This window comes from Mixophyes fleayi, chromosome 11 (genome assembly GCF_038048845.1).
Source record: "Mixophyes fleayi isolate aMixFle1 chromosome 11, aMixFle1.hap1, whole genome shotgun sequence".
Taxonomy (NCBI): Eukaryota; Metazoa; Chordata; class Amphibia; order Anura; family Limnodynastidae; genus Mixophyes; species Mixophyes fleayi.
The window spans coordinates 16207393-16222404 of record NC_134412.1 but is presented as its reverse complement, the minus strand read 5'-3'; the positions used below and the strand labels follow the sequence as shown (position 1 = coordinate 16222404).

The 15012-nt window shown below is 40.0% G+C and overlaps 1 protein-coding gene across 1 annotated transcript in view; it reads left to right on the top strand.

Annotated features, from left to right (window-relative positions):
• Positions 1–305: 305 nt before the first annotated feature.
• ERFL (ETS repressor factor like) overlaps positions 306–15012 on the top strand; it is a 46036-nt gene continuing 31329 nt past the window's right edge. Inside the window, exon 1 of the mRNA XM_075191136.1 lies at positions 306–911. The gene's annotated coding sequence lies outside the window, so the exon portion shown is untranslated. The remainder of the gene's footprint in view (positions 912–15012) is intronic.

The window sequence follows — 15012 nt, the reverse complement described above, 5'->3', positions numbered from 1 at the left end:
GGTGACACTCATCCATCTCACTTTAGGGGTTTCTCTCAAAATATACACAAACCAAACAAAATATAGGGAAACAGGGAGAGGAGAGGAAGGAGGGGGGATAAAAAAGGAAGGGGGGGACTTGGGTGGAGGGTAAAAAAAAAAGCCATTTTCAGCAAAACAAGTTTTTTTTTTTTTATCTAGCACTCCCTAACAACCCGCTGTAAATGAAATCACTCATTCTCATCAAGTGGCAGGCCAAATATTATCTACAGTGCATTGAGAGGGATCGAATCCTATTTAGAATCGCGATTCAACATCTGTTTTCAAATTTGATCATCTATGAACTTTATTTTCCGAGTTTGGGGAAAATTATATTCTATCGATCCCAGACACTGACTGCCTGTACATATATTTTCTGCTGCAGCTGAAGGAGTTTAAGCTGACACTCTGCAGCGCACACACACACACTTCCTCTCTCCTCCTTCCTTCTTTCAATCTATCTGCCTCTCCTCCTCTTCATCATCACCTGCTCCTTCCTTTCTATCTCCCGTCTTCTGAGTTCTTCCTCTACTTTTCTTTCTTCTCTCCTTTCTATTCTCTGTCGCCTTCCTCCTTTCTTTCTCTCTCTCTCTCTCTCTCTCTCTCTCTCTCTCTCTCTCTCTTTCTCCCTTTTAAATACACTTTTGACTCACTTAACACAATCCCTTCCTTTTATATCCCGTTGGGTATTTCCTCTGCTCCTCTGACTGAGGCACCTGGGTCTTGGAAGAAGTGTTACTGAAGGACACTCCAAAGACATCCATGTTATGACCACTCACTTTTTTTGATTAGTTTACACTGGTTTAATTTTTTATTTTTTTTATTTTTTTTACTGAAGTCTCCGGGAAACCAACCGAGTTCACCTGCACAGGATACTGGATGCCAAGGAAAACGTGAGTTACTCTCAAAGATTGTGCGTTAAAAGGGACTTCAGCGTTTGCGCTTTGATCCTGTGAATTTGGAGGGACAGTTGCATGTGGAGTTGTGAAGGGATAAGATGTTTATTGAAGGCAAGAACAAGGTGATGTCGGCTAGGCTTGAGACAACTTTAAACTGTTTAGGAGGAAGTAACTTCTCTAGTGCAAGAGTAGGTTTAGCGCAGTGATTCACTGTAGCCAACTGATAAAGCGCAAATTTTGTCTCAGTAACTATGGGGCAAGACATACGTAGCACAAGCGTTATAGTAACTCATCAAACTGAAAGTAGCCCAAGTAAGTGCAGGGACACATGATTCAATGAGAAGGGACTTATACAGTACAGGATCTGTTAGAGGTAACATAACTATAGTAGTGCAGGCATGTTAAGCTCAGTCAGGGGAAGGTAATCCAACGGCTTCAGTTCAGGTACATATTTGGTTTCCTTATGTAGGAGTCATGTTATTAATGTGGTGTTAGTAGAGACTGGAATGGAGTTAATACAACTGCTGTATAATAAGGAGGTGGTAACCTAGCTGATGTAGTGTAGTCAACTTCTGGCTTAGTGGAAGTAATGTAATAGATCTGCTATTGTTTAACCACTGTTCATATTTGGCATGGAGATCTGGAAACAGCTGGTACATACCTGGCTCAATAAAATTGAGGTAACCCAATTTTTTTAACACTGATACAGATATGCTCATGAGAATTAAGTAATAGAACTAGTGTAATGTGTGTTCAGATTTAGCTCTGACATGTTTAGGTACACTGCTAGCTGGCTCAGTGAGCAAGGTGATGCTCTGATGGGAAGTTTCTCATTCCCTCCTTTCTTGTTGAACAACTTCAACAAACTGAACACTGATCTCTCAAGCGCTTTAAATCCCTTTTGAGTTTTCTATTCCCATTTAGAGATTCACATTTCACTCGCATTGTGTTACTTTCATTTTATCCAGAAAAAAAAAATATATATTTCATTTCAGTCGTCCTTCCATCCAAGTTTCCCTCCTCTTCTGTGGCTTTTCTTTTTTAAAATTCCCTCTTCAGAATTCTTTACCTCTTCTTTCATTATGTTTGCCCCCTACCTCAATAAGATGTCAGTGATTGTGCCTTCTTTTACATTTTTACTTCTCATGCCTTCCCCCCCTCTAAATACCCTGTGTTTGTTTCCCATTCTCCTCCACCATATCTCAGTCTCCCTTTATCCTCTCCCCTCTCTCTCACGTCTCTTCCCCTCTCTGCAGCTAACTGGGGCCGGTTTCCGTTTAGATTAAGCCAGGGAACCTAATTCCAGGGCAAGGATCGAATTTTCTGGCAACAAAGGGAAATAGCGTATTGATCAGGAGCTCCGGAGATTAAGAGACAAGTGTGTGTATCCATCAGAGCTAAACTGCCTCTCTCTGCCCTCTGTGGGGCTGCCTGCGGACGCCTCCTGAATGCCAAACTCCTGCTCTACTTAACCCTCCACTTACCCTATCAGGACCCTCAAAGTCCCGGTACCAAGACCGTAATCGTGTATTGGCCACATCTTCCATATGCACATAACAGATAGCAGTGGTCTGTAACCTAAAGATCAGTACTCCAAACCTCTCTTCTCAGAACTCTCCAAATATTGTTATACCTCTTCTATACTTCTAATTACACCCCCTACCCAGCTTCCATATTCATCTCTGCAGCCCACCTCATTTTATAACCCCTTCAAGACCCATTAACTTTTAATAACAGAAGTGGAGTACTGCTCTATAAGTTTCATCCTGTAAATTTGTATTCAGCATGAACGGTGTCACTTCTATGCTATTTACACATTTGTAGTTAGAGCCTGGTACACAGGAGAGCTGACAGGAACAGTATGGAGTCTGTTGTTTTTTTTTTCTATGGGAGGGAAGACTGTTTGCCTTCAGTTTCAAAAATTTCACTGGAAGATTCAAACAGATCTTTTTGTACAGGCGTGTTATAATCCTGTCTCTTGCTGGCATGCTGAATGGTCATGGATGGTATTTACAGTGTACCCATGATGTACTTCTGCTTCTCTCTACACTTTTATAATATTGTTTTTCATTCACCATCTTGACGTCAATATTTATTAAGATGGAAATGAAGCATTTCTGGCATAAAGTAATTGCTGCATAGTTATCAACAAGAAAGATGATATTAATTGTCATGCCAAGTTTAGCGCCCATGCATTCTGTGTATGTGTATGTGTGTGTGTGTGTGTGTATATATATATATATATATGTCTGTATACGAGCAATGTAATTCTACGTTGTACTGTTCTTGAAACCTTGATATGTAGGTGGTACCTAGTTTGCCACGATATATAGGAGTAACCGTGACCCCTAGGAAATTTTGTGACAGGCTGTAGCAACTTAATGATATATACTCTTTAGTCAATGTAACCATCTATTGGGCTTACTGCATCTAACATTTTTGTAGTTCCCATTGTTCAAATTGAAAATTGAAAATTCAATTGGAAAAGTTCCATAAGTAAAGTTCAGTTTGTAGATCTTTCCTGTCTTAACCAGTATGTGGGCTAAGTCATTGGATCAGTTTACTCATCCAACTAAGCGCTCCTGTTCTAACAGTACCTGTTATTTGCCTATGTCACCTATGCAAGTACTAGAATAGAAGAAAATAGTATGAGACAATGTTGTTTCTCACTGTTGGTAAGGATGTCCTTGTGTATATTGTTACATAGGAATAAAAAGTAAGCAAATGTTGGTGACTGATGAAATACACCAAGATTTATAGTATTGACTATTCCAAGATATACAATATTGCACACAACACTAGCTTTCAGTAATAAAGTTTTCTAAAAACTGCTCTGATACACCAAGATTTTTCACATTTGAATCAGCTAGACAATAACTCTCTCTTTACAGTAAAAGCAATAGTAATCCTGGGTAGGCGGTGAAATTAAGAGATTATTTGGTAGTTCTACTGCCATGGTTAAAATATTGAACGCTATAGCAGTATAGAAGTATATGTACAAGATGTACATCTAGTGATGTACTTAGCTAAATTAAATACATTCCCTTTTTATCTAGAAAGAGTTTGTTGTTAGACTGAAATGCTCTAATGTGTAATAACTAGCCCTATGAGCTTACAATTTAAGGTCGCAGCAACATTCTATACAGAATGGAATGACATCTTCACTCAACAGAATAGTTGTGTAGATTGTCCTCTTAACTCTGCTTTTTATTATTGACTGTAAGCTCTTTGGCGAAATGTAATACCTTGCAGTGTGTTCATACAACAGCAAAAACCCCTGTAATATTAAGCCAATCATAAATTTAGCTTGAAATGAAATTGTTCTGTACACATCAACACTACATAAGAAAGAAATCAATTAATCAGACTTCATTTATTTTTTAGGAGATGAAGAAGACACATATATATGTTATGCTGTGGGTAATATTAATCAGTGTCTAAAAGAGTTCACTGATTGATAAATACGCCTTCTAGATTTACATAGGAATTAATTTCACATGAGATTAATAACTCCACTCTGATGGATAGACCCCACTCGTTGGTGTGTAGGCATACTCGGTATCATTTTACATACTGTCGCTCTTGGGGCATAGATTGGCAAACTGTAATATATTGAGTTTTGGGGGGGGGGGGGTTTAGCCAGGGAGCAGGAGACTGTTTCATAAGAGATTATTAAACACCATCTGGCAGTGTAGGGGTTAAATCCATGGTAAAATCTCCAACTTGTCCGCGGATCCTTGCCGCTAAATGAGAACACAGGAGTCGCTGCTTTGCCGCCAATTAATCGTTTAGCACTGTATTTTTGAAATGTTGAAAAATCAGGATGAAGGTTAAAAAAAATCAAAAATAAATATGGAAGTGGCAGAAAAAATTTTACAGGGTTAAAACACGATGCAAAAAAAAGTAAAAGAGTGAGGAAATTGTATATTCAATATGAGTTCAAGAATCCAAGAGAGGCAGGAGAATTGTAAAAAAATAAAATAAATATTAAGCGAGGATTCGATGTATAAACGGGGAACGCAGAGGAAGCAAAATTGCCCATCAAGTAGCTAATTAATAAAGTAGAAGTGACAGTTAAAAAAAAAGCGTTATTATCCGAAAATATTTTACATTTACATAGTAGACAAATACATATTCCATCGCTATAGATTAATTTTTTTTCTTGACTAAAAAGTGTTCTCAAATCGATAGCTCGGAATCACATTTATCCAGGTAAATGTTGTTTCGTGCACCAATAGTGTTTGTCACCATACAGATACACCATATAGATTTTATTGGCATTAAAATGATGCAAGCAATAAAATTTCATATAATCTGTTAACAGGACGGGTTTATAAAGAGATATAAATTTCTATCATAGGGGCAGGAAGGGTTTTTCAGTCAGGTGCACTTGTGCAAACAGGTGGCATTTCGGAGCATCGGTGGATGTGGTTTCTCGGGGATATAACTTTATTAACAAAAAAAAAACATATTTTTATAATTTTAATTTATATTACAAAAGACAATCAATTAATACTTCAGTTTCTAACAGCAAATCTCCCCCTCTTCATTGTCAGCATATTTATCGATATTTTAACATGTGCATTACAAACTCTTTATCGTGTTTGCTATGGTTTGAATAACTTAAAGTATTTGATTTTCATTCCTGTGGCGTCGAATAGCTGTTTGACATGACTTAAAACGATCAAGGCATTTTAGACAAGATACTATCATAAAGATTTGCAAAACCGCAATGTCTGCCCCTGACCATTTTGTGTACTTTGGTCGGAGAGAGAGGATGAGTGCGTGAACACAAGCCAGCGTGTCTTACAAGGAGCCAAGTCTGACACGTTCTATTATGGCTCCTAACACCTTCAACAACAGCCACCTTGATGGAAGGAAAATTACATATTTTTGGCACTGAGATCCCCGGGAAAAGATAGTCGTTCCTATCTGTGCCTAGGCGATTTACACCGACCAGGTGTTCTGTAGAAAGCTGCGAGGGGGATCTCCGCCATTTTTGATATTTAAAACTAGCCTTTGTATTCTAATTCAATTTACGTAAACCTAGTACACGGTTTGTTTGTTTTTTGTACGTATAAAATTAGGCCACAAATTCCCTAATTCAAGTGCTTCTATCTTTACCGGTTTATTTGTGACTAATTCAGTTAGTGATAAAGTGGATATTTTGTTTTGTTAAATTGCGCCAGGCTGCTTAGCGAATTCTCTCCATTGTCTTGCTCTAATCAGACAATCGCCCATTTACAAATCTATGGGCTTATATGCTGCATGACCTTATAACAGTATGAATTTGTCTATTCTACTATGAAAGCCGTTCTGTGCGGCTCTGAAAAGGGTTACTACATGTAAGAAACTTAGTTCATGGAATCTGTCTGTGCAGACCTTTAATGGGTTTACTGTTATAATTATCATCGTTGTTTATTTATATGGCGGCATTCGAACGTTCGCAAACGCCGTACAGAGGTTATGTAATCATTCGCCGCGACGTTGGAGCTTGCAATCTAACTTCCCTAGCACACACACAGAGACAGACTAGGGATTTAGTCAGGAGCCAAATAACCTGATTTTGGACTGTGGGAGGAAACGGGAGCACCTGGATGAAACACGGGAAGCCCATATAAACTCCACTTAACTAGGGCCCTGGTCGGAATCGTAATTGTGACCCCCAGCGCTGTGAAACTGCAATGCTAACCACTACACCACAGTGCTACTCAGGCCAGAATTTGCGTCTCCATCGCAAAGTAGTTTTCTACTACTTATCAATTTTCAACGGCCCTTCGACACAATACATTCTCTCTTACCAGCTGCTAAGCAGTCTATAATCTGTTTGTTTTTCAGTCTGTGTAGGGGGCATTTGGTTTAATACGGTGGAGAACTACTACATTTTTAAGGCCTAGTTGGTTGCACCCAGCTAATTAAGATTTGTGTAGCTATCTCGCTGGGTTTAATTAGCTATAAATAGATATGATAAAGAGTGACGAAATAAACAAACCAGAATTATATGCTCTCCTTGAGTGCAGACGCTTCCTTTTGCTGTTTCATTGGCCGTTCCGAGAAATTCCTGGGGCAACGTCTTACTACTAACCGAGTTGGGTATCGCTGTGACATCAACCTGCTAATGTCCACGACTTGCGTGCATCTCCACCACTATCTGCCTAGTCCCAAGTACCAAGTATATAAATGTTGCTGCCATCATTTTATTACATATAGATTGATCGAAAATGTTATTAATGTCTTATAAGTGTCTGGTGGCTCCACTAAAAGAAATGCGTTTAGCAAATGCGGGGTTATGGTTAGCAAACTTAGTGCATTACTGCCTGTTGCACACACAATTGGTCGCTGCCGCTGCAGGGGGCCGTTTGCGTAACAATCGCTTCTGACTACAATAAATAATCGTTCAATCTATAATACAACAACGCAGCTATACAAACAGCAGAATTCATAAATATAATGTGATCTAAACATACCAAGAACACATACTACGAAACATACAACATTCTGAACGAAGGAAAGTTTATAAACCTCCAGAAAAAAAAAAGATACCGAAATATAATTTTAAATTGCGCTGACAGTTCTGGTAGTCTATACTAGCCTTCAAGTGATTTCAAAGGCAACAGGTCATTTCACAAGAACCTGAAGCGTAATTCAGATACACAAATTAACAGAGTGACCAGTGGCTGGGAACTACTTTATTATTAAGGAGAGAAAGTAAAATATTGATCAGTAGCTGGGAATTACATTTTTTTTTCACAGAGCTCGATCTACTAGGCTGCACGACAAGCTGTGTAGCCACAGAGCATATTGTGTATTAAATACAGCATGATAGATTGTAACTGATTGACAAATGTACAGATCTAAAGATACACTGTTTGTTGGCAAACACTCAGGCGGGTAGTGATGCCTTCACCGGTACAGAGGACTGCAAAACATCTCAGTTATTCTGACAATTAATGAGCCACAATGGCTAACATAGTCTACGGAGCGACCTCTATTATCAGGCATTACTTCTGAAATAATATTAATGGAATTTCGTGCTGTACAGCTGCTACAACTTGTGTGCAATCTACTCGATAAGACAGACAGGTTTATATGGAGACAGATGGGTTCAGAGTCAGAATGAGACAGGGGATGTTATAGAACTCTATGACGAATCTGAGACCTGGTGTATTTCTAAGTGACTGAATAAAACATGTGAAAACCCCACGAAATTGGGACATTGATAACTGGTGGAAGGACGAGCCGAGGTCTTGAAAAATTAAAGTGATACCGTAAAAAGATGAGGATTAATATAAAGGACGTGTGGCTTCAGGGGAACGTTAATGTGACAACAGAAACGCAAAGAGGAAGAGAGAGAAAGACTTTGTGAAGAAGGGATAAAGAAGGGAGCGAGAAGAGGGGAGCGCTAGAGGAGAGAGGCAGGTGAGGGAAGATAGGTGATTGGGCAAAGACAGGGTTAGGTGCCTCTAGCTTAAACTGCAGCAAGTGGAGAGAAAATCAATATGTGGATAGGAGCAGCTGAGAAGGAATGTATCTTGTCAAAATAATGTATTACCCTCATCCCGGCTGATCGATGCTCTGAATTAGCAGAGCTGCAGCTTTAATATTTACCTCCGCGCAACACTTCCAATCTAAATTTTAATTGATTTCGACACAACCACCAGGGTGGGAGTGAGAGAGGAAGAGGCCTAGGCAGCATGGACTAATATACAGGAGGCCAGCGAGCCGGGGGGCACAGTGCGTGAGAGTCAGAGGATGTGTAAAGGATTGCAGCGAACAGGAACGTGGCTCAGTGAGTGACGCTGGCATCTGATGGGTGACGGTGTCTTTTAGACACCCAGGATGTGTCCCTGTCACACACGGAATCACACTAGCTTTTAAAGAACACCCATCTCCTCAACACAGGCATTTTTGTGTTCTTAAGCAATATTAAGCCAATCAATTCACGAGGAGCCAGTGACAGTTCTGTCACCCGTTTGTGCCTCATGCCTCGTGCCTCAGTGATGTCGCTGCTTCCTAGTGAATTGATAGGCTGGATTTTCCTGAGTACTGGTTCAGAACACAAGGCGACTAAAACCTCTGTGTGTAGGTGTTGGATGCCCTTAAACGTAAACGTGTCGCGATATCGATGGAAGGGTTTTAAAGAGTTCAGGTAGTCCTAGTCTCATTTTTTTTTTTAACACGGTGTCAGCGCAATTCTGGCATTTTCTACCATTTAGGTAAATAATACAATAAAATAATAATAGGGATGGGCTCCTACTAATTCTGGTACTCTAAGTTCATCAGAACTCATCCACATTTAAGATTTCGGATTCCAAAACCCAGGGGCTCCTGGGAAACAGGACACTAAGGATGTCCCCTTCACGGACGTTCCAGAGACGCTTCGTGGCGGAGATTTTGACAGCAATCTCAGCTCATTTTTTTATTCGCCCCCCATAGAGGTGAGAGGAAAAATGAGCGGGGCTTTCTACCGTAATTGCCAACAATGTGCGCGGCAAAATGTCCTGACAGCCCTAATTATTGATGGCGAAATTCAAGAATCATTTTGTGTCTAGCCAGTTCCCGTCACCACAATAACAATATAAAACCGGCTTCATCGAGGTGAAGATATAAGTCATCACTTTTTCCCTCTTCAATTCTGCTGTCTTTATATTATTATTCTTTATTTACATAGCACTGACATATACCACTGTGCTGTAAATTAGCGAACATTATTCAGGTACATCAGTTCCTACACCAATGGAGCTTACAATCTAATTTCCATACATCGAAACCACACAAACAAATGTGCCGAGAAAATACAAACGCTACGCAGGTAACACCCAGGGTTGGACTCAAATTCTATACTTGAGAGGTGCTAGGGACCAATACTAGCCCTTGTGTCACCCATTGTACATTTAATTATTAGATTAATACGTATCTATTATCTACCACTCTACCTGCCCTTACCTCTTTGCTGACAGCTGATTGATATAGTCCAAAACAGCAGACTGGAAACATTTGCCATTTTCGATTTCTGGAATATAATGAAAGATATTTAGAATTTTGGTCATTTAGAGTGATACAGAAGATTGTTGACATTGGACGGTGCTGGGAAAGGCCTCACATGAGGAACGTAGTAGATTTGCAGATGTTGGGGAGTAATATCTTACACTCGGTGTTACTAGGTACAGAGGCTAGGATTGGAGAGTCAGGAGACGGTACAGAGGAGATGCTGGGGGGCAGACGACCTGGTATAGAGATGTGTGAGTTGTAATCCTGCTGTGCTGTGTAAAGTACCATGCAGAGAGCAGGAATATCAAGCAGAGAGTGATTGTACTGTGTGAACGTATGTATCTCTGGCAGGTATGCACTGTGCAGGTGGGTGGGGGGTTTTGCCTGTGGCATCCTGATTGTGTAGATCCTTGTGCTTCCAGTGTACTAAATTATTACATATGGAGTTCAGTTACATCGTATTTTTCATTTGTTATATATATATATATATATATATATATATATATATATATATATATATATATATAACATTTTATTAGTCTCTATTGCTCATGATAAAACACCCTACATACATTTAATGATGAACTGTGTTTTATAGATATATTCTTTTATTTTCAGGTGGGTTACACTAGATTATCAGCGCTAATTGCGTTTGACGTCTGAGATATCCTGATTGTTTTTTTAGTTTTGTATGCACAGGGACCAAGCAGGACTCAAATACGAGCAATAATGCAATTCCTCAAAAACCCATAAATATACACTTTATCAATGCCTTTCCTACGTTCCCCATGGGACCGGCTGGGTTCCTGTTGAACCCCTCGAGGACGCGTGTTGGCTTTTGATGCATTGAGAAGGATGCATGGTGGCAAATTCAATTAACCGTGATGTTCCTCTGAACATCACGGCTGTGCACTTTTTCCAGTACTACGGTTCCGCAACATCGCGGATTTCTCCTTGCACCCCTATGAGAGGCAAAGAGAAATCTGCAAGGTTACGTCACCGCGGGGTGCCTCTGGAATGGTCGCGAAGGCACTCCGCTGAATATGCCCCATGGAATGAAATAAGGTCTTGCCTCCATTTTCCTTCCTTACATCAATGCATATAGAGCATAGCTCCCAACGTTTGGTTGTTGGGACAGCTGTACAACATGCGTGCACCTCAACTCTGCCGCATCCTTCCATTCACATAAAAAATATCCCTGCCGACAGTACATGGGGCATTGAAAGGGCACCTGCCGTTTCCCAGCTGTTCTAGTATTGGGACAAATGTCCTGGTCCACAGAATGGGGGGAAAGTTCCCTCACATGATTGGTTTGCAAAAAAACTTTTCTATACCCTATAAACATAAGTACCACACAATTTGATAATAACCGAAAACACGGTTAAACTCGGAAACAGTGATGTGACTCTTCTGTCCTCCTCCAACAGGACTTATTACCAAAGGTCTTACCCAGAACTCATCATAGTGTCTTTATGACGGTTCTTCTCACTGTGAGCAGTAGAAGGTCCTGTGTGAAGAACATACCACCAGTGTTTTCCGATTTAGGCAGGACAGTCCCAATTTGACAGTCCCAATGCTATAGTATTTTAAATAAATTCAGTGAATCGTGTATTCATAGGAATATTATACTGGTGATAGCGTTACAGGACAGGACCTAGCGGTCACATATCCTCCTATAGGTAGCATGTCTCGCCTGCTGTATCTACAACAGTCATGTTAGACCGGGAGAAATGGAGATTTCTGACTTTAATTGTCACTTTACCGATAAAAGAGACCCGTAGGTATTTTAGCCGTTATTCTATCATTTTCTGGTTTGAGAACAGCAGGTAAACGGACTGTTGTGTGAGTTTGTACACCCAAAGTGTCATGTAGCGCGGTGCTTGACTAGATAGACCTCAGTGTCTGCACCGTTATGTCAAAATCCATTTATATAGTGTAAGAAGAGACATATGAGTGAAGAGTATCTTGGATATGGATAAACATGATTGAAGGGGAAGAGGCAACTCACCTCAGTGCTCCCTAATGGCTCCCCGCTGTTTGCACTGATGGTGCTGACCTTGAAATGGCCCAAGTTACACACTTCTGGTCAGCTATGTTGTCAAGGTACCAAAGGTTGGTAAAGAAGTAGGTGCCTTCTGGCACAAGAGCAACTGTGATGATGATGATTGTGATGATGATGATCGTGATAATGATGATCGTGATAATGATAGTGATGATGATGATGATAGTGATGATGATCATGATGATAATGATGAGTATAGTGATGATGATGATAGTAATGATGATGATAGCGATGATGATGATAGTGATGGTGATGATGATAGCGATGATGATAGTGATGATGATAATAGTGATGGTGATGGGGATGATGATGATGATAGTGATGTTGATAGTGATGATGATGATAGTGATGATGGTGATGATGATGATAGAGATGATGTTGATAGTGATGATGGTGATGATGATGATAGAGATGATGTTGATAGTGATGATGGTGATGATGATGATAGTGATGATGATGATGATGATGATGGTGATGGTGAGGATAGTGAGGATGATGATGATCGTGAGGATGATAGTATGACGATGATGATAGTGATGATGATAATGTTCGTGATGATGATGATAGTGATGATGTTGATCATAATGATGATGATAGTGAGAATGATGATGATGATAGAGATGATGATCGTGAAGATGATGATGATCGTGATGATGATAATGATCGTGATGATGATGATGATGATAGCGATGATGATGATGATAGCGATGATGATGATGATGATAGTGATGATGATAATGTTTGTGATGATGATGATAGCGATGATGATGATGATAGTGATGATGATGATGATAGTGATGATGTTGATCATGATGATGATGATAGTGAGAATGATGATGATGATAGAGATGATGATCGTGAAGATGAGGATGATAGTGATGATGATAATTGTCCAACTCCCATTATCCTCAGCACCTGAATGATGCTGATAACTGAATTTATTCTGATTCATTTAAAGCTTATTTGAATATTTAATGACATGCACATGATAAGCAATGATAAGCAAAGGGAAAATGAATATGCAGTGGCTCATTAGTGATGAAATGCGTAATATGTGCTGAGACTGACACAAACATTTTTTTCTGTAAAATTTGCTTTTCTCTGTGTTATTGTTGTTATGTTTGCAAAGTGCATAAAGATCATTGATTAGTTCTGCCACTTATCACCTGTCAATAGTCTCAGCTGACGGTTCCCATATGTCCTCCGCTATTAGTTCCGTAGTTCTTCAGGATGTGTGCTGTAAATCTACAATGAGTGTTCATGTTCCTTATGCATTTGTGCGTTCAGTGACCCTGTGTGTGATTTATGAATGTAATGACCGCGGGTGCGCAGTGAAGAGATTTACATTGTTATTCTGTGTGTCAGAAACTCTGTTGGTGAGTTCATGCAAAATATATCATTATAGAAAGAGTGTGAAGCATTGCTTACTGTTCATGATCATATGTCTGTGATTAAAGGTTTATTGTTTTAGGTGTAAATTATATACAGATACTGTGCTCATAGGCAGTTGAATTGGTCCACTTAGCCCACTAATTTATACTCATTAATGTGTTGTTGATGCTGTGTTTACTGCAAAATAGAAGATTTCTTCTTTTATGGAAGTATGACCAGAAGTTTATTGGATTTGAAGTGTTGGAATTAAGCTGCCTTCCAATATTTGGCATCGGGAGGTACCTGGCCAGAGGAGGGCTGTTAAACTTTAGCCCGGGGGCGAGACGCGGCTCAGAAGCCTATCAGGAACATTTTAAAGTAAAATAAATACATAGGCCCAGTGACCCAGCCCAAGGTAGCCCACTATGAAACCGGCCCCAGGGGGCACATCCCACCCTGACCCCCAGCCCAGCAAGCCACTGTACCCGGTCAAGATGTTCCCTCAGAATCGGATAGGAAGGTCACATGATCAGCTCACATCCTACCCTGGGTAGGTCTCACTGATATCCAGTCATCCCGGTTATATCTCAATAAATGGTGAGATGTGGCCAGAGGTTGTTTTTTTCACCCCTGTAAGGTTTCTTCCAACCAATATGACCTAATTTATCGCCAAGTCTACTTATGTAACAAATATATGCATTAAACGATATCTATTCAAACATTTGTCACTTTCTTTCTAAAGCTATTCTGACCCTCATTGGCCTATAATATACATTGCCCACCAGTAAATTACAGTACAAGGGCCCAGTGTAGCAGTGAACATGGTGCAATATGCTTTATGGAGCACATGTAGTTTATATCACAAATACATACTCATCTACAACACAGATGTATTTGTTTAATAATTTTAAGAAATCAGAAGGCATTTAAGCGACGCTTTCAGTGTTTTCCTTGTATCCAACATGAAGCACAGGATTTTGGTGGATGGGAAAGAATGAATATATCCTTTTTCACGCACATGTGCCTGTCCTATGTCATGTGATTTGGCCCATGATAATTATCTGCAATTTTACACATATGGATCAGTGATCCCTAATATACCAATGTCTCCATTCCTTCTGCTGCCAATAAAACTGGACATAGATCAGGCAGGTTGAAACCTCCCCCACTACACTTTGTGGATACCAAAAGAAAGCAGCATGAACTCTGACCATGATATCCCATAGTCCCAGAATGCAATGGTTCATTTTTAGGTTGCCTATAATTCTCACTAGACTGGTGTCAATTAACCTAGAAGCTGGAATATTGTTATGTAGCTTCATTCTTCATGGCTGATCCAAATCTGATATCCCAGAAGCTGTGAGGTCTACGTTGATGTCACTGTGTAACACAAAGGGCGAAAAACCATAAACAGTAGTTGCCGGGGTGATAACGTAGATTTTCTATCGCTGTTAATCGCAGCGATAGAAAAGTAGGTTTCACCCCGATTTATCAATACATTTTTGCTGGGGCAGCGGAGCGATGCTCAGCCCCCTGGCTGGCGGCAGTAAGAGGAGTCTAACCGCTTGCCAAGCTTGTACAGGGCGTGAGCCGGCATTCGCACTCAAACTGGAAGCCTGGACTTAAGCTTCCAATTCCAGATTCGTAAAAAAAAAATAGAATAAGTAAAGG